A 21,162-nucleotide genomic window follows, 5' to 3' on the forward strand; every position below is an offset into this window, starting at 1 on the left:
TGTCTGTTCAATGTAATTTACAGCTTTTACATTTTTATGAGCAGAGGCCAGCTGGCTGTGCTTCCCTCCGGTCATGCTGCGGCTACCGCTCCGTGGGACCGTAGGGTGAAACAGTCTGTCGAAGAGCTGCCACACTCGGCTGCACAAATAGGAAACACTTCGGCTGACGGGATGTATCACTCTGTTTGGAAAAACTTCTTCTTTTTGGTTTATAACGGCAGTTGGCAACCAGCGTATTACGTGCATTACCGCCACCTTCTGCTCCGGAGTGTGGACCAGAGATGAAATCCTACACATTAATCCTGTCTGTCCAATGAATTCATTAAAGTTTTAACGCTGAGAGAGAAAATGAAAAGGAACTGCTAATTATGAATCCTTGTGTTCCTACACTGTAGCTCCTCTTTAAACTCATTCATTCATATAATAAAAAACAAAAATAATAATCCCTGTCACACTTCTCTAAGTTACAGACATCACTGCCTTTTTCTGATTCTACAATAACCTTTCAACATTAATACATTTCATTTCATTGTGTGACAACGTCCAGCCAAAGCATGTGAAACATGAGCTTTTCTTACCTGTAGACAGAGTCAGAAACAGGATCAGAGCTCCATAAAGCTGCATCGTGAACAGATTGTCAAACGTATGAGAGGAGAACTGGAGAGAAGATGTGAACTCTTCTAAAGTCTTCCTTTATCAGTCCAACCTGTCAGTTTTCTTCCAGAACTTTAACACTTTAATTTCCTCACAGTCTCCTCCCCAAGTGAATGTCAGCCCTAAAAGTGACCTCATCTTATCTGAGACAGCCATCTTACATGTACTCTTGTGTAAATAAAGACAAGAACTTAAAGGGATAGAGTCATCTTTAGTAGCAGATAAAATCTCTTCTGTGTGATTTGAATCCAATTTGCCATTTCTATGTACAAATTATAAAACAAATATTGTGAAAATATGGAGGTTTATCATTAAATTTATTTTCTTATTCTTGTTCATCTAGTTTCTCTACAAGCCTGCAAGACAGACATATACATATGATATTTTATTCCAAATTATACATTTATTATTATCATTATCATTTTTAGAAATGTTGCTTTGTCTGATTTATTTGTCAAGGCCACGATGTGTAGGTTTTGAACATTCATTACTTTGGCACCATCTTGTGACCTTCTGGTGGTAGTGAGTTTAAATATTAAAGTGGAAGTATTTATTATGGAGCCCTTGAAAGAATAGGTTCACTAAATTTCAAGTGTATCTTAAAACAATAGTCAGGTACCCAAATGAACATTAAAACAAGTTTTTCATGCTGTGATTTCTTCCTCATGGTCTTTGAATGTAAGTGACAGAGGACAGAATCCACAGCTGTATCTTGTTTGCACTTCAAGGGCGCTATAGTTTCTTAAGCCAGTGATTAAAGATAATATAAACGGCCTCTGTATTGCTGTAAATGAATATTTGCTGCATTATGAAACTATACTGCTCAAGAAAAATAAACTGTTGTTGAACTTTCTCTGTCTTCATACAGTTTGGTGTTATGTGAAAAGTGTATGCTTCAGACATGTTGGTTTAAGTTGAAACTGATGCATTGTCAAGTGAATAGGTTTTGTTACTTTAAACAAAACTGAAAATATGAACATACATGCAATATGCAGTATTTGATATGGATGATTCAAACTTTAAGCCCTATAAACTAAGTAGACTGACTCTGGATAATATCAAATGCAACTGAAACAAATCTCACTTATAAACTACATTAACTACATCATTTACAGGAGATTTTCTTCTAATAACATTTTCAGTTGATTTACCTATAAAGACAATCATATATATGCCATATTTCCTGTTTTACAGAAGAAAAAGGAATATTTTTCTTTTGAATGTGGAGAACACCAAATTTTTGCTGCATTTAATTTGTGTCTATAGTGGAGAGAGTCAGTTGACCTTTAATTATTTGCACTGCAGTTGTGATGTGAAAAGTAATCAAAGGCATCAAACCAGGCAATCAGAAATCTGTCTTCTAGTCTGCTTTGTTAATTCTCAGGATCAACAATTAATTGTATAATTTATGAATTTGCTCATGATTGTTCATATTTTACATCCGATTTTATCACTTTTTTTCTAGTTAGGATCTCATAATAGGGCTGTTATTTGATGTAATGCAGAGCATAAAAGAAATGACGTAATATGAGGTGGTTTTTTCCACCTCTAAAAGGAAGTGTATCTAAATACTTTGTTCTACGGAAGATCAAATAATGCTGTTAACTGTTTGAGGTGTATAAAGAAATAGGGGCCCCACAGTGTCTGATGTGGTGATGCATCGTACTGCACTAAAACCACATAGGCAAGTCAGAAATCTTTGTGTCTACTGGTGTTCTTTGTTAATCATCAGGATCAACAACTAACCACATGATTTATTAATGTTCTCATGATTGTTCATACTGTATGTCCAGTTTTATCATTCATGTTATTATTTTATATAAATAGTCATGTGAAATGTAGCTTGCAAGAAATAAAACAATTTAATGCTCAATCATATTGTGGTTTTATTGAAGGAATATCAATCTGTTGTCATTTCAATGTCATTTACAGCTTTTACATTAAAAATTGTTTATTCTTCCTGAGTTGTACAAGATGGGTGAGAAAAAAAAGTGCAGGATAGAAATAACAACATATTTTAAGCTGTAGCTGCTGAAGAGCCTCAAAGAAAGAGAGTGATGATGGCTGAGGATACCAGCAGGAGGATGACACTGGGACCAATAGGTATGGCGTTGTTACAGTAGTTCCCTTTACAGCAAACTATGGGGCTTACACATGCGTCACTGTTAAGGCAGCCCTTTGTGATTAAACCTGCAAGACATGATGGAAAAACCTAAATTTCAACATCAGCCTCCAGGCTTTTAATACAGAAATATATCAGCTCAGACTTGATTTTCTCTTTGAAACACTCAATATTAGCTATATTTAGTAATACTATATAAGAACAACTTACCAGTCTCATTCTTGGAGAAACAATGGTTTGATTTGTCATCACAAACTACGTCCTTTGTGCAGCTTGTAGGCTCAGCCTTTTCACATGTGTAGCATCTTAATCTATGTACTGTACAGAAATACAAATACAGTCACACACAGTTTCATATACTTCAGATCTGAGGATCATCATGATACTGATTTCCACAAAAAAAGAAAAAAAAAATCACACTTTAAACAGATCTTTTTGTTTTAACCATTTTACGTTGCCACTGCTCAAAAAGTGATGTTTACTATTGCAAGCAGACACTGATCACCACAGTTTAGTCCATTGTGTCCTCAATCACAGAAATGTTTCCAGTAAGAGAATGTGAAGAGGAGAAAGAGAGAGAAAATGCAAAGGAACTGCTAATTATGAATTCTTATTAATGTAGCTGGGTGGGAAAAAGTGACTGTAATTATTAAAGCCACCAGATGGTGCTCTCATAATTTGGGTACCCCCTGTGTGTGCAAAGGATATCTGCAGTCTTGCAGACTTACATTAACCCGTAACTCTAACCATCTCACTCCTCATGCCTAAACTTAATCAAGAGGGTGTGTCATGTAGATAGTGTGAGTCCACAGATAGTCATACTTGACTACATGACACACCCACCTGGTTAGGCTTAGGCATGAGCAGTGAGGTGGTTAGAGTTAGGGTTAAGAGTAAGGGAATGTGCTGTGTAGCATGTCGTTACAAAATTAGGGGAATGTATTGTGTAGTAAAGTGGGTGTGTTGTGTAGGTCTGCAAGACTGGACATAGACCCATCTCCCTCGTCTCTGGGAAAATTGGGTTCTGGATTTATGTGGCTAATCTTCAGATCCAGCAGAGTATCTGCATATCTGATAATATGTCTGTTTTCTCTGCTGAGCTACTGGCAATTTTATGGGCCATGTGGTGGACAGAGCTGGTCAAACCCCCTAAAAGTATCATCTGCTCAGATTCTGCGGCTGCCTTGTTGGCTTTGAGAGATGGGACATCAAGGGCCTGTCCTGACCTGCTCCTGGAGATTTTGTGCTGCTTGTCATGAAGGCTTTTTGGGGATACCTGGGCACTAAGGGTTTGAGGGAAATTAAATCTCTGACAAATTGGCCAAGTAATCTCTGTTAAGGGAAACTATTGATCTGAAGGTTTAGTTGGGAAAATGTGAATGCTTTAGCATTTGCAAAGAAAAATTAGAGCTTCAGTGGCAGAAAGAGTGGACAGAAGAATGAAGGGTTAGGCATTATTTCTCTCTATTGTCTGCTAAAAGTAAGAGGTGGATGATAAACTCTCATTTGAAAGTCATATGTATATATATATATATATATATATGTATATATATACATGCCACCCCTCAAGGTCTTCATGCCACCCTCTTGCCCCCCCATGAATATTTCTCTAGATCCACCCCTGGTCACACACCGACAAAAACTTTGAATAACAGTAATAACCACGAACTGAAGTTCAGAGGGTTAACTAAACTTCTTAGAAACAGAGAGAGACGACAGAAGATTAAAAAAGTGTTGCCGACAACTTTTCCGGTTTCCGCTTAGGACCCGAGTAGATGTCTCACTTCCCTTTAAATCAAGACAACACAAACGGACAAAAAACTTACAAACGAGCAAAGGCTTTTTTTCTGACAGTGAATCATTTTTTTCCCGACGCTCATGGGCAATTTCACGTCATTTGGCCCCAGGGCTTGAGACACAGGAACATTACATTACCTTTATCAGGGTGATGATGCAGAAATACCTGGGGAGGGAAGGGTCTGGGGCCTGGCCACCCACGGCCTACCGGGACTTTCCACATATGCTTTCCTATGAAAAGAGGAGAAAGGTCAATTTAATTTCCCAAAACATTTCATTTTGGTCAATAATACAAGTGTCATCTCCGGCATGATGAATCTTGAAAATGGGTCAAACTTCACACGAACATGATTGGAGGGTTGAACCATTTTATGTTCCCACCAGACTGCAAGCAGACACTCATCTCCACAGTTTGGTGCATCGTGTCCTCAATCACTCTCAGAAAAGTTTCTATAGTTTATATATATATATGTATATATATACATGCCACCCCTCAAGGTCTTCATGCCACCCTCTTGCCCCCCCATGAATATTTCTCTAGATCCACCCCTGGTCACACACCGACAAAAACTTTGAATAACAGTAATAACCATGAACTGAAGTTCAGAGGGTTAACTAAACTTCTTAGAAACAGAGAGAGACGACATAATCTTCTGTCGTCTCTCTCTGTTTCTAAGAAGTTTAGTGTTACCGACAACTTTTCCGGTTTCCGCTTAGGACCCGAGTAGATGTCTCACTTCCCTTTAAATCAAGACAACACAAACGGACAAAAAACTTACAAACGAGCAAAGGCTTTTTTTCTGACAGTGAATAATTTTTTTCCCGACGCTCATGGGCAATTTCACGTCGTTTGGCCCCAGGGCTTGAGACACAGGAACATTACATTACCTTTATCAGGGTGATGGATAGGGAATGAGGGAGGGAGACCCTTCCCTCCCTGGGGAGGGAAGGGTCTGGGGCCTGGCCACCCACGGCCTACCGGGACTCTCCACATACACTTTCCTATGAAAAGAGGAGAAAGGTCAATTTAATTTCCCAAAACATTTCATTTTGGTCAATAATACAAGTGTCATCTCCGGCATGATGAATCTTGAAAATGGGTCAAACTTCACACGAACATGATTGGAGGGTTGAACCATTTTATGTTCCCACCAGACTGCAAGCAGACACTCATCTCCACAGTTTGGTGCATCGTGTCCTCAATCACTCTCAGAAAAGTTTCCAGCTAGAAAGCTGGATGAAGAACTTGCTTATTATAAATCCTTTAAATTAAGTTCCTATACTGTAGCTCCTCTTAAAAACAGAAAAAGAAATTTGCGCATTTTTAAAATCTGATCACTGTTAAAAATATTTCCATCGTTTTGTGTTAATCAAATAAACATTTTTAAACTCATTCATTCATATAATAAAAAACAAAAATAATAATCCCTGTCACACTTCTCGAAGTTACAGAGATCACTGCCTTTTTCTGATTCTACAATAATCTTTTAACATTAATACATTTCATTTCTTTGTGTAACAACGTCCAACCAAAGCATGTGAATCATGAGCTTTTCTTACCTTCAGACAGAGTCAGAAACAGGATCAGAGCTCCATAAAGCTGCATCGTGAACAGATTGTCAAACGTATGAGAGGAGAACTGGAGAGAGGATGTGAACTCTTCTAAAGTCTTCCTTTATCAGTCCAACCTGTCAGTTTTATTTCAGAACTTGAACACTGTCACTTCCTCACAGTCTCCTCCCCAAGTGAATGTCAGCCCTAAAACTCATCTTATCTGAGACAGCCATGTTACATGTACTTTTGTGTAAATAAAGACAAGAACTGAACGTGATAAAGTCATCTTTAGTAGCAGATAAAATCTCTTTTGTGTGATTTGAATCCAATTTGCCATTTCTATGTGCAAATTATAAAACAAATATTGTGAAAATATGGAGGTTTATTATTAAATTTGTTTTCTGACTGTAGTTCATCCAGTTTCTCTACAAGCCTGCAAGAAAGACATATGAGTGATCCTATTCCAAATTATACATTTATCATTATTATTTGTCTGATTTATTTGTCAATGCCACAATGTGTAGGTTTTGAAAATTCATTACTTTGGCATCATCTTGTGACCTTCTGGTAGTGATTTTGAAATGTTAAAGTGGAAATATTCATTACAGAGCCCCTTAAAGGATAGGTTCACAAAATTTCAAGTCTTTCTTAAAAGTCAGGTGCCCAAATGAACATTAAAACAAGTTTTTCATGCTGTAATCATTCCTCCTGTTCATTTTGGCCACAAGAAGTTACCTTGCTAGTGCTATTTTAATGAAAGTGAAAGGGGAAAAAACCTTGGATAATGTCAAATACAACTGACATCATTCTCACTTGTAAACTACATTAATTGTATCAGTTGCTGGAAAATTTCCTCCATTTCAGTTAATTTACCTATAAAGACCATCATATATATGCCATGAGCCTACCTTCTGTTTTACAGAAAAAATATTTTTCATTTGAATGCGGAGAACATCAAATCTTGGCTGCATTTTATTTATGTCTAATTTGGAGAGAGTCAGTTGATCTTTTGATGTTTTGCACTGCAGTAGTGGTGTGAAAAGTAATCAAAGGCAGAAATCTGTCTTCTAGTCTGCTTTGTTAATCCTCAGGATCAACAACTAACCATATAATTTATTAATTTGCTCATTGCCTATTTTATCAATCAACTTGTAGTCTCTAGGGTCTCATAACAAGGCTGTTATTTGATGTAATGCATATTATATAAGTTATAAAACAATTCAGTGATGAATTATAGGTATTTCTATTGAACAAACATGGATGTTTGTGCAGTATTTCTTGATTTCTTCTTGTTTTTTCCCACTTCTAAAAAAAGAAACGTAGATTAATACTGTGTTATACAGAAGACCAAAGAATGATATTTGTAGGTTGAGGTTGAGGGTCCTACAGTGTTGGAAGTGTGGATGCATTGTACAGCAGTATTTTTAGTAAAAAGAAGCTTAAAAACTTAAAGGCTTAAAACTTAAAGAGAGTGATGATGGCTGAGGATACCAGCAGGAGGATGACACTGGGACCAGTAGGTATGGCAATTTTACACAAGTCCCCTTCACAGCAGGCTATGGGGTTTACACATGCATCACTGGTAGGAAACTCTTGATGATAAAACCTGCAAGACATGATGGAAAAACCTCACTTTCAACAAGAGCCTCCGGGTATTTAGTATAGAAATATATCAGCTCAGATTCAATCATCTCTTTGAAATGCTCAATATTAGCTATATTTAGTAATACTATGTAAGAACAACTTATCATTAAGATTCAGAGAGAAACAATGGTTGAAGATGTCAGGACAAGTTAGGACTTCTGTGCAGGATTTAAGGTCGGCGATTACACATGTGTAGCATTTTAATCCACATGCTGTACAGAAATACAAATACTGTCACACACAGTTTCATATACTTCAGATATGAGGATCATCATGATACTGATTTCCACAAAAAAGAGGAAAAGAGGAAAAAATCATTAGATTAAACATATTTTTGTTTTAACCATTTTAAGTTCCTACCACTCAAAACATGGTGTTTCCTATTGCAAGCAGACACTCATCACCACAGTTCAGAAATGTTTCCAGTGAGAGAACATGAAAAGGGGAAAGGGAAAGAAAATGCAAAGGAGCTGCTAATTATGAATCCTTATGAACTTCCTACACTGTTGTTCCTCCTAAAAATCATAAAAAGAAATTTGTGTTGGCAAATGGTAATTTTAAAATGGGATCACTAGAAATATGTTGTCCAGTGAAAATGGTCAGAGAGTGTTTTTGTTACTTTAAACAAAACTGTGTTAAAAAACTGGAATTAGAAATTTTTCACATGACAATTGCGATATACTACATTTCACTTGGATGATTAAAATAATGTGTCTTTGTTTCAATAAATTAGGATGATATCAAACACAACTGACATCATTCTCACATTCATTAGCTGAATCATTTACAGGAACATTTCTTCTCATACAATTTTCAGTTGATTTACCTATAAAGGTTTAGTTTGAATGCGGAGCACACCAAATCTTTGCTGCATTTTATTTGTGTCTATGTGGAGAGAGACAGTTGACCTTTAATGTTTTGCACTGCAGTAATGGTGTGAAAAGGGCATCAAACCAGGAAGTCAGAAATCTGTCTTTTATTCTGCTTTGTTAATCCTCAGGATCAACAACTAACCATATAATTTATTTATTTGCTCATTGCCTATTTTATCAATCAACTTGTAGTCTCTAGGGTCTCATAACAAGGCTGTTATTTGATGTAATGCAGATTATATAAGTTATAAAACAATTCAGTGATGAATTATAGGTATTTCTATTGAACAAACATGGATGTTTGTGCAGTATTTCTTGATTTCTTCTTGTTTTTTCCCACTTCTAAAAAAAGAAACGTAGATTAATACTGTGTTATACAGAAGACCAAAGAATGATATTTGTAGGTTGAGGTTGAGGGTCCTACAGTGTTGGAAGTGTGGATGCATTGTACAGCAGTATTTTTAGTAAAAAGAAGCTTAAAAACTTAAAGGCTTAAAACTTAAAGAGAGTGATGATGGCTGAGGATACCAGCAGGAGGATGACACTGGGACCAGTAGGTATGGCAATTTTACACAAGTCCCCTTCACAGCAGGCTATGGGGTTTACACATGCATCACTGGTAGGAAACTCTTGATGATAAAACCTGCAAGACATGATGGAAAAACCTCACTTTCAACAAGAGCCTCCGGGTATTTAGTATAGAAATATATCAGCTCAGATTCAATCATCTCTTTGAAATGCTCAATATTAGCTATATTTAGTAATACTATGTAAGAACAACTTATCATTAAGATTCAGAGAGAAACAATGGTTGAAGATGTCAGGACAAGTTAGGACTTCTGTGCAGGATTTAAGGTCGGCGATTACACATGTGTAGCATTTTAATCCACATGCTGTACAGAAATACAAATGCTGTCACACACAGTTTCATATACTTCAGATATGAGGATCATCATGATACTGATTTCCACAAAAAAGAGGAAAAGAGGAAAAAATCATTAGATTAAACATATTTTTGTTTTAACCATTTTAAGTTCCTACCACTCAAAACATGGTGTTTCCTATTGCAAGCAGACACTCATCACCACAGTTCAGAAATGTTTCCAGTGAGAGAACATGAAAAGGGGAAAGGGAAAGAAAATGCAAAGGAGCTGCTAATTATGAATCCTTATGAACTTCCTACACTGTTGTTCCTCTTAAAAATCATAAAAAGAAATTTGTGTTGGCAAATGGTAATTTTAAAATGCGATCACTAGAAATATGTTGTCCAGTGAAAATGGTCAGGGAGTGTTTTTGTTACTTTAAACAAAACTGTGTTAAAAAACTGGAATTAGAAATTTTTCACATGACAATTGCGATATACTACATTTCACTTGGATGATTAAAATAATGTGTCTTTGTTTCAATAAATTAGGATGATATCAAACACAACTGACATCATTCTCACATTCATTAGCTGAATCATTTACAGGAACATTTCTTCTCATACAATTTTCAGTTGATTTACCTATAAAGGTTTAGTTTGAATGCGGAGCACACCAAATCTTTGCTGCATTTTGTTTGTGTCTATGTGGAGAGAGTCAGTTGACCTTTAATGTTTTGCACTGCAGTAATGGTGTGAAAAGTATTCAAGGGCATCAAACCAGGAAGTCAGAAATCTGTCTTTTATTCTGCTTTGTTAATCCTCAGGATCAACAACTAACCTCATAATTTATCAATTTGCTCATGATTGTTCATATTTTACATCATGTTTTATCACTTTTCTTTCCAGTTAGGATCTCATGGAGGTCAAAACTCTGACAGCACTTGTAGTATGTAGAACAACTATTGTTATTATAATTATTGTTATACCAATGTGTTTCGTCTTGTTGCCTTCATCAGGGTCATTAGTTAGGGTCTCATAACAAGGTTGTTCTTTGATGTAACTCAGAAAAAAAGTGAGAAAAAAAGTGCAGGATAGAAAATAACAACATATTTTAAGCTGTAGCTGTTGAAGAGCCTCAAAGAAAGAGAGTGATGATGGCTGAGGATACCAGCAGGAGGATGACACTGGGACCAGTAGGTATGGCATTGTTACACAAGTCCCCATTCACAGCAACTTATGGGGTTTACACATGCATCACTATTGTGGCAGCTCTTGGTGGTTAAATCTGCAAGACATGGTGGAAAAATCTCAATTTCAACAACAGCCTCCGAGCATTCAGTACAGAAATATATCAACTCAGACTTGATCATCTCTTTGAAATGCTCAATAATTGCTATATTTAGTAATACTATGTAAGAACAACTTACACTCACCATTCACAACCACGGAGGAACAACGGTTTAACAAGTCAGGACAAGTTATGATCTCTGTGAAGGATTTAGAGTCAGCAGCAGTGCATGTGTAGTATCTTAATCCGCATGCTGTACAGAAATACAAATACTGTCACACAAAGTAGTTTCATACACTTAAGATGTAACAATCATCATGATACTGATTTCCACAAAAAAGAGGAAAAAATCATCGGTTTAAGCATCCTTTTGTTTTAACAATTTTAAGCTTGCACTGCTCAAAAAGTGTCTTCCTACTGCAAGCAGACACTCATCACCACAGTTTCCTGTGAGCCACATTTCAGAAATGTTTCCAGTAAGAGAACATGAAGAGGAAAAGGAGAGAGAAAATGCAAAGGAACTGCTAATTATGAATCCTTATTTAGTTCCTACACTGCTGTTCCTCTTAAAAACAGAAAAAGAAATCTCTGTTGCCAAATGGTAATTTTAATGATAATAAAGACAAGAACTGAAAGTGATAAAATCATCGTTAGAAGCAGATAAAATCTTTTGTGTGATATGAATCCAATTTGCCATTTCTATGTACAAATTATAAAACAAATATTGTGAAAATATTGAGGTTTATCATTAAATTTATTTTCTTACATCTAGTTTTTCCACAAGTCTACAAGAAACACATATGAGTGATTCTATTCCAAATTATACATTTATTATTATCATTATCATTTTTAGAAATGTTGCTTTGATTTCTTTGTCAATGTCACGATGTGCAGGTTTTAAAAATTCCTCAACTTTGGCACCATCTTGTGAGCTCCTGGTGGTAGTGAGTTTATATTAATAACTAAATTTCAAGTGTATCTTAAAACAATAGTCAGTTGCCCAAATGGGCATTAAAACAAGTTTGTCATTCTGTGATCCCCTCCTCATGCTCTTTCAATATAAGTGACGGGGGAGAAAATCCACAGCTGTATCTTGTTTGCACAAGATAAAAAAAACTATCTTTGGGGACCTAAGGGGCTCTGTAGTTTCTTAAGTAAGTGATGAATGATAATATAAACAGCCTCTGTATTGCTGTAAATGAATAGTTGCAGCATTATCAAACTATACTGCTCAAGAAAACAAAACTATGTGATTGCTGAACTTCCTATTTTTATACAGTTTGGTGTTATGTGAAAAGCGTATTCTTCAAACATGTTGGTTTAACTTACAACCGATGAATTATCCAGGAGTACTGTTGGGAGGGTTTCCAAAGCTCAGGAGGTAAGAGAATTATTTGGTTACTTTAAACAAAACTGTGTGATCCTTAAAACTAGTTAAAAATATGAACATAATCAAAACTGGAAGTAGAATTTTTTCACATGACAATAGCAATATGCAGCATTTCAGTTGGATGATCATCTCTTTGAAATGCTCAATGTTATCTATATTTAGCAATACTATGTAAGAAAAATTTACCATTCAGATCCATGGAGGTGCAATGGTTTAAGCTGTGAGCACGTTATGACCTTTGTGCAGGATTTAGGGTCAGTGTCTGCACATGTGTAGCATTTTAATCCACATGCTGTATAGAAATGCAAAAACTGTCACACACAGTTTCATATATTTCAGATCTGAGGATCATCATGATTTTGATTTCCACAAAAAAGTAAGTTTACACCTTACATGGTCAAATTTGACCCGTGTTTGAATTCATTATAAATCACTGAAAAAAACACTTATTATCATCCAGTAAAATGTTTTATCTGCTAAGTGACTTATTATTCATCCATAACAATAATAAATATATACTTATTTTGATATTTTATGAACCTTGCTGCAGCCCACAGGTTGGGCTCAGAGTACCATCTAGAGGGCTGCGGAGGCAGTGGTACTGCCAAATGGTTAAAATTATTTTTTCTGATAATTTACAAAGCTAGTCATTTTTATATCTAAATAAATAAAAACATCAAATTAAAATGCATAATTTAAATGACCAGTTACATTTTAAGATCACCACGCCAATCACAACACATCATTAGGTAGTGACAAACTTGTTTTGCCACTGTTAGCTAGCTAGCTTTCTCTGTGGATTCTGCTGCAGAAGACATGTCTCTATCCACTGTGTTGGAAAATGAACTGATGGAACTATCAGCAAACAGCAGCCGAAGCTTCAGCTCACACAATTTGATGTTGCTTCATAATGGCTTCCAGTCAATATCTCTCTCTGTCAAAACGGGTCATCAAATTTCTGTTGCCTTTCACGACCACCTATTTATGTGAGTCAGGGTTTTTCATTGTGACACAAAGTGTTACAAAATCAAAGGCAAGGAGCAAACTGAAAGCAACTTGGATGCCACTCTGCGTGTCAGACTCTCAACCATCTCACCACGACTTGATCTAATTTTTCCCAGAAGCAAGCCCAGGAGTCTCACTTAGGGTAAACAGAATATTTATTTTGGTCATTACAGCTGACTGGTGACATAACACATATTTACAGCCCAGTTTTTTGTCATGTTATGTTTTTTTTTTGTTTGTTTGTTTGATTGTTTTTTTTCATTTATTTGGGAAGGTGGTCCTCGGAGCTTTTTTAACAATCAGAAGTGGGCCTTAAGTTACAAAAGGTTGAGAACCCCTGCCTTAGACCACATTTAACTTACAATGTACAAATAATTGTTAGTTTAAAATAGGCACAATTTATCTATTTTATTGCTTATGATGAACAGAACAGGCAATCATGAGATGATCTGATGAAACAAAATAAATCCCCAAATAACTTGTTTTTGTTTTTTTGTACATTAAAATGAGCAATTATGTTTACATCTGTTGTGATATGGGTCAAAATTGACCACATATATTTTACTATGAAAAAAAGAGAAAAGTCAATTTAATTTCCAAAAACTACATTTCATTTTTGTCAATCACACAAGTGTCATATTGGGCATGGTGTGTGTGTGTCTGTCTGTGTGTCTGCCTGTGTGTTTGTGTGTGTGTGTGTGTGTGTGTGTCTGTCTGTCTGTCTGTGTGTGTGTCTGTCTGTGTGTGTTGTGTCGGCTGTGTTGTGAGATGTGAGAAACAAAGAGCAGGAAAGACGCAGCATACTTGATGCATTATCAAACTATACTGCTCAAGAAAACAAAACTATGTGGTTGTTGAACTTCCTGTTTTTATACAGTGTGGTGTTATGTGAAAAGCATATGCTTCAAAAATGTTGGTTTAAGTTAAAACTGATTAATTATCCAGGAGGTCAGAGATTTTTTTTGTTACTTTAAACAAAACTGTGTGACCCTTAAACTAGATAAAAAAATATGAATATAATCAAAACTGGAATTATAAAATTTTCATGTGACAATAGCAATATGCTGAATTTCACTTGGATGGTCAAAATGATGTCTTTGTTTCAGTAACTTTGGATAATATCAAATGCAACTGACATAATTCTAACATGAACTGTATCATTTACAGGAAAAAATTCTTCTAATACAATTTTCAGTTGATTTACCTATAAAGATCATATATATATGCCATATTTCCTGTTTTACAGAAGAAAAAGGAATATTTTTCGCTTGAATGTAGAGCACACCAAGCTGCTAATTATGAATTCTTACTAAGTTCCTACATTGTAGCTTCTCTGAAAACTGTGTTATAGTATAATAGAATTATAATACTGTGTTCCACAGACCATCAAAGAATGCTGTTCGCTGTTTGATAGATAGATAGATAGATAGATAGATAGATAGATAGATAGATAGATAGATAGAGCTTTACTGTCTTTTTCAAGACAACGAAATTGCAGAACCCTCTAAAAGCACAGCACATGTAACAAAATAAAATAAACTAATAACAAGATAAACAACAAACAGATAAACATTGATTAAAATAATTAAAAACATTAGACTATTGCATAAAATAAATAGAGTGCAAAGTATATTAAAGTGCTGAACTTGTGTGAGGGGATAGAGGTAGAAGCAGCATTGTTTAGTAGAACCACAACCCTGGGAAAGAAACTTGTTTTTCTTCCTGGAAGTCCAAGCTGCAATGTTTCTATGTCTCCTTCCAGACGACAAGAGGTTGAACAGGTGGTGGTTCAGGTGGCATCGATCTTCATAATATTGTGAGCCCACCGCAGACATCATGAAGTGTAGTCCGGTAGATGGGCCCGATGATTATCCTGTGCTGTGTTCACTATCCGCTGGAGAGGTTTTCTTTTGGCCTGATGGTAAACCACACTGTCATGCAGTATGTCAGTATTCTCTCAAGAGCACTGCAGCAAAAGTTCACAAGTTTGAAGTGTAAAAAGAAATAGGGGTGGTTTGGAAGTGGTGATGCATTGTGCAGAAGTACTTTGTGTGACAAGAAACCATGTGTGCTTTACAGGAAGCCTATGTGTCTACTAGTGTGCTTTGTTAACCCTCAGGATCAACAACTAAACATATAATTTGTTAATTTTCTCATGACTGTTCATTCTTTTTCTGTAAATAATGATGTGATCTGCCTAATACTTAAGAATAGTTGAAAATATGAACTAGAAGGGGAATTAGAAGGTTTCTACATGACAGCAGCAACATGCTGCATTTGATATGGATGTTTCAAACTTTCAGACCCACAAACTAAGTAGAGTAACTGATGGACATTTTCTTTTACTATCATTTTCAGTTGATTTACCTATAAAAGCCATCATATATATGCCATATTTCCCGTTTTACAAAAGAAAAAGGAATATTTTTCATTTAAATGTGGAGCACACCAAATCTTTGCTGCATCTTATTTGTGTCTAAAGCGGAGAGAGAGTTTGTGTGTGTGTGTGTGTGGGAGGGGTAGTCAGCTGAGGTTTCAATGCTTTGCACACCAGTTGTGGTGTGAAAAGTAAAAAAAAGCACCAAATCAGGAAGTCAGCAATCAATTTTCTAGTCTGCTTTGTTAATTCTCAGGATCAACAACTAATTGTATAATTTATAAATTTTCTAATGATTGTTCATATTTTATGTCCTGTTTTATCACTCTTCTTTATCACTTCTTTCTAGTTAGGATCTCTAATAAAGCTGTTATTTGATGTAACACAGAGCATATATGTGTTAGTGCAGTATTTCCTGATTTATTTCTTATTTTTCCACCTCTAAAAAGGAAGTGTAGCTGTTTGAGGTGTTATGGAGATACAAGGTGTCTGAGGTGATGATGCATTATGCATATATTTATGTCTACTGGTGTTCTTTGTTAATCATCAGGATCAACAACTAACCACATAATTTATCAATTTTGTCAAGATTGTTCATACGTCATGTCCTGTTTTATCATGGACACTACTGTTGTCTGTAAATAGTGATGTGAAATGCAGCTCGTAAGGAATAAAACAATTTAATGCTCAATCATATTGTGGTTTTATTGAAGAAATATCAATCTGTTGTCATTTCAATGTCATTTACAGCTTTTACATTAAAAATTGTTTATTCTTCCTGAGTTGTACAAGTTGGGTGAGAAAAAAAGTGCAGGATAGAAATAACAACATATTTTAAGCTGTAGCTGCTGAAGAGCCTCAAAGAAAGAGAATGATAATGGCTGAGGATACCAGCAGGAGGATGACACTGGGACCAGTAGGTATGGAATTGTTACACAAGTCCCCTTCACAGCAACTCATGGGGCTTACACATACATCACTATTGTGACAGCCCATGGTGATTAAACCTGCAAGACATGATGGCAAACCCTCAATTTCAACAACCGCCCCCGGGCATTTAGTACAGAAATATATCAATTCAGACTCGATTTTCTCTTTTAACACTCAATATTATCTATATTTAGTAATACTATGTAAGAACAACTTACCAGTCTCATTCTTGGAGAAACAACGGTTTGATTTGTCATCACAAACTACGTCCTTTTTGCAGCTTTTAGGCTCAGCCTTTTCACATGTGTAGCATTTTAATCCATGTGCTGTACAGAAATACAAATACTGTCGAACACAATTCTGATCTGAGGATCATCATGATGCTGATTTCGACAAAAAAGAGGGAAAAAAATCATCACTTTAAACAGATCTTTTTGTTTTAAACATTTTATGTCCCCACCAGTCAAAAAATAATGTTTCTTATTGCAAGCAGACACTCATAACCACAGTTTAGGCCAGCAGAAACATAGATTCTAGGGTTAGGTCCACCATAGGGGATATGTAGCCTGAACGAAGGGAGTGAATGCAGAGGCTGAGAAGGTCTGAAGTGAGTGGCAAGCGCCTAGCTGGGAGAGCCGGTTCCTGTTTATGCAGGCCTTTTATTAACATAGTAACGTGATAATGGGAGGTTGAAGGACAATGGAAGCCGGTGACTAGTTTGATGAAGAAGTTGATTCCTGCTAAGTAGGTCTGGATGGTGGAGGACCATATTTTTTGGATGGAGTGAGCATGGGTGATGAAATTGCAGATGGACATGACGTCCAGAGAGGGAAATGACAGCTGGTAGGTGAAGTGATATGTCTTGAAGCAATTCCAGCCAGTTAGGTAGGCTGAGAGAGTGCTTGGGGTGAGACTGTTAAGGATTGCTTCTTGTGAAGCGTGAGAGTGGTTCGACAGCTGTGGAGCTAGTTGAATATTGTGGCTGAAAACGGTGGGATAGGTGTCGGGTGAAGGTCTGATTCTGGGGCCAAGTGTCTGAATTTCTGGAACGAGAAGCGAGACAATGAGTCAGCAATGCTGTTGTGATGACCAGGAACATGGGCTGCCCGGAGGATGAACTGGTGTTGAGTTGAGAATAAGGTGAGTCTGCGCAGGAACTGTATGATGGCTAAAGAACAAGATCGACCTTTGTTCAGGATCTCTACGACTGCAGTGTTGGAGTGGATAAGTATGGAGTTCCTAGACCATCCGTGCCCCCAAAGAATGGCAGCTATTATGATGGGATACAGCTCGTGAAGTGTGGAGGAAGGAGATCGGGACTCTGAGACGAGGGATTCAACTCTGGGGGCCAAGCGGAGGCGAACCATCTCCCTCCATAGTAGCCACCAAAACCTGTGGAGGGAGCCGCGTCTGTGAAAAGTTGAATGTCCTCGGGCTGGGTGATGAAGTCGTCGTAGAAGAAGGAAATGCCATTCCAAGAAGATAGGAAATGTAGCCACATGCGCATTTCCATTTTGCAGGCATCGTCCAAAATGACCCTATCGTGGAAAGAGGGAATGGCAGGAGCCTTGGACAAAAGGATGGACAAGAAAGATTTAGCTTGAGGAATTATGCGGATGGCGTAATTGAGATGGCCAAGGAGGGCTAACAGCTGGCGTTTGGTGCATCTGTCTGCCAGAAGGTAGTTTGACAGAAGCAGAGAGATGCACTGTATTTTCTCCAAGGGCAGAGATGCTTGGAAGGAAACTGAGTCCAGGGTGATGCCTAGGAACTCAATGGAAGTGCCAGGTCCTGATGTTTTCTCCTCGGAAAGAGGGACGCCGAGTTCAGAGAAAGCGTTAGTGAGCATATTGAGCCCGTGGCGAGGTGGTGAGGAGGGTGGAGTGACGACGAGAAAATCGTCGAGAAGATGGAGAGGGAGCCTGTGGTTGTTCGTAAGGATCCAGCAAAGGGCTTCTGAAAGCGAATCGAAGATCCTAGGACTGCTTTTGCAGCCAAAGGTAAGGCGCACGGAAAAATAATATGCCCCCTTCCAGCAAACACCGAAAAAACACCAGAGGTCAGGATGAATGGACAAAACTTTGAATGCGCTGGTGATGTCTACTTTGGAAAGCCAAGCTCCACGTCCTGCTAGCCGAATGAGAGTGATGGCATGGTCGATGGTTGCGTATTGCATGGAGAAATCCGGGCTGGGAATGACACTGCTGATGCTTGGAGTGTGTGAGCTGTGTGGGGAAGACAGGTCCATAATTAGCCTCTTTTTTCCAGAGTATTTGTGAGTGGCAACACCTATTGGGCTGATGCGGAACAGTGGAAAAGGAGGGATATTGAACGGGCCTATCATGAAACCTTCTTTGACTTCTTTAGCCAACAGAGTGTCGACAGTGTGAGGTTCTGCAAGAGCAGACTGGAGGTTGTGACAGACATATGAATTGTAAGGGAGAACTGCCATACTGGGATGGAAACCGTGTGTGAAGCCATCTATGAGAAAATGAACAAGCTGTCTATCAGGATGGTTTTGTAGAGCAGTGGCAAGGACATTTACCTTAACTGGGGTGCTGAGGTGCTGTACCAGTTGGTCTGCAGCTGTGGTTGGATTGTGGGGGCAGGTGCTCCTGGCATGCGCACCGCCGCAGAAGGAGCAGACATGCAGGAGGCGGCAGTTGGAAAGAGCGCAGCCCAGGTAGTTGAAATTGTTGCACACCATCCTGCCACCCTGGTAAAGGATCGGCCTTCCGCGTCTGTCGACCCCCTTTGGCATGGGGACATTGACCGAAGGACGTATGTTAACGGGCCAAGGAATGATGGGAGGTGGGGGTGCGGCAGGTGACAGGCGGTTGAAGACTGAGAGGGACGTGTGGGCTGCAAATATGCGGCAGTAGAGTTCGGAGTCGAGGGTGCCCCAGTACGTTCCCTGGTTAAACTGTTGTATTCGGCCAGCTGCCTGGTTGGCGAAGTGCACATGGTAACTGTAGAACCCTGTCCCTCCAAAGCGTAAAGCCATGTCCAGCACAATGGATAGATATTCGTCCAGCTCTGCTCTCCGTATGGGAAAAGCAGAGCAAATAACTTCATGGTAAAGGGAAAAAGCGAAGGCAAATTCTGTGGGGGTTAGATCTTTAGACTGTGAGGGTGAGTGGCGGAGTTGCACGGAGCCGAAGTTTGTCTGCACTTCTCTGATCTGATTAGTGTCGATGACCGATGGCTTAAGGAGCTGGGCTAAATCTATGTAATTACCAGAGAGAATCTGTTGGCGTAGTGCAGGAGAGACAGGAGAAGGGCGATAGACAGATGAAGCTGGCTGCACAGGTGGTGCTGCTGTGGCAAGGGTGAAATTGCTGGCACAATAAGAAAATACATTTGGGCGTTGGGGAAGGGATGGGGTGGGGAAGGGGAGGGGAGGGGGAAAGGATAGACTAGTTGGAAGTGAAGGAGGGGGTTGGAGATCACCGAGTTGGTTGGCCTGTGGTGGGACCGCTTGAGTTGCTGACTGAGGCTCTCCTGCTGCTGCGGTGGCTATTGCAGAAAAAGGAGGAGCAGAAGCCGTGTGGCTGGGAACGGCTGAAGGAAGGGTAGAGGAAGGGATGACGGAATGAAAGGATGTATGTGCACAGGGATTTTGTGAAGCCTGTGAAGACAGGGATGAAAAGAAAGCTGAAATCATTTGAGAAAATTCAGAAACAGGGGGAGCCGGCACAGGGGGACATACAACCTGGCCCCCACCAGAGGGAGCTGATGGTGTGGGCTGTGGCTGAGGCAGCAACGGCCCGATGACGTCACGGCTGACGACACCGGCGGTGGGTGGCTCAGGTGAGGAAGCCGGAAGTGCGAGAGGTATGGCGTTTGTTGCTGCGTCGATGGAGGCTGAATACAGTCGAAAAAGTGTGGCTTTGTTTGCGTTGCGGTGAAATGGGATGCCCTCGCTCCGCAGGAAACGTTGGAGGCGAGCAACAGTCCAGTGTTTGATGTTGGGCTCGGCTTGAGAACGCGGAGACTGCCGACTCGCAGCTGATGGCGCACCGCGGGTGAAGAGCCAGGAGCTGGGAGCCTAGGCGATGGGGTCAGCTGCCGATGAGGAGAGGGTTGGAGCTGGCTCCTACGACCCTGCCCGTGGCGTCTGATCCTCACTGAAGGAGGAGAGGAGGCTTGAGATCTGCGGGTCTCGGCTGTTGGAGTCGGAGAGATCTCGTTGGTGAAGCTTGAACGGTGGAGATGCCGGCGGGTCTGAGGTATGCTGACCACCGACCTCAAGCGACTACGCCGGCATGTTTGGCTGTAATCTGGGTGCTGCTGCGGGTCTGGTGGACCGGTGTCGAACAGATTGTCGAATGTATCGCCGTCTGAATCGGTCGGGTGGATTTGCAGTTCCGGATTCATGGTAGGTAGATGATCTTTACCTTTTGTCTTGTTTGAATAGACGTTTAGGCGTTTAGGTGACAAGTGCGTTCTGTCTGAGCTCGAGAAATCTGAGACAAACAGGGTAGGACGGGTTGACCCGGCATAAGTGGACTTGGCAGGTGATTAGAGGTGTGGGTGAGGCGTGGTTCTGCTCCCGAACCTAAGTTAACCGGTTAACTAAATTAAAGACAAGAACTGAAAGTGATAAAGTCATCTTTAGTAGCAGATAAAATCTCTCTTGTGTGATATGAATCCAATTTGCCATT

The 21,162-nt window shown here is 39.0% G+C and overlaps 2 pseudogenes; both read right to left on the minus strand.

Annotated features, from left to right (window-relative positions):
• Window positions 1-10,643: 10,643 nt before the first annotated feature.
• On the minus strand, window positions 10,644-13,277 carry LOC121903805 (annotated as a pseudogene).
• A 4,186-nt stretch (window positions 13,278-17,463) lies between these two features.
• On the minus strand, window positions 17,464-19,778 carry LOC121903807 (annotated as a pseudogene).
• Window positions 19,779-21,162: the final 1,384 nt, after the last annotated feature.

Source organism: Thunnus maccoyii, chromosome 9 (genome assembly GCF_910596095.1).
Source record: "Thunnus maccoyii chromosome 9, fThuMac1.1, whole genome shotgun sequence".
NCBI lineage: Eukaryota > Metazoa > Chordata > Actinopteri > Scombriformes > Scombridae > Thunnus > Thunnus maccoyii.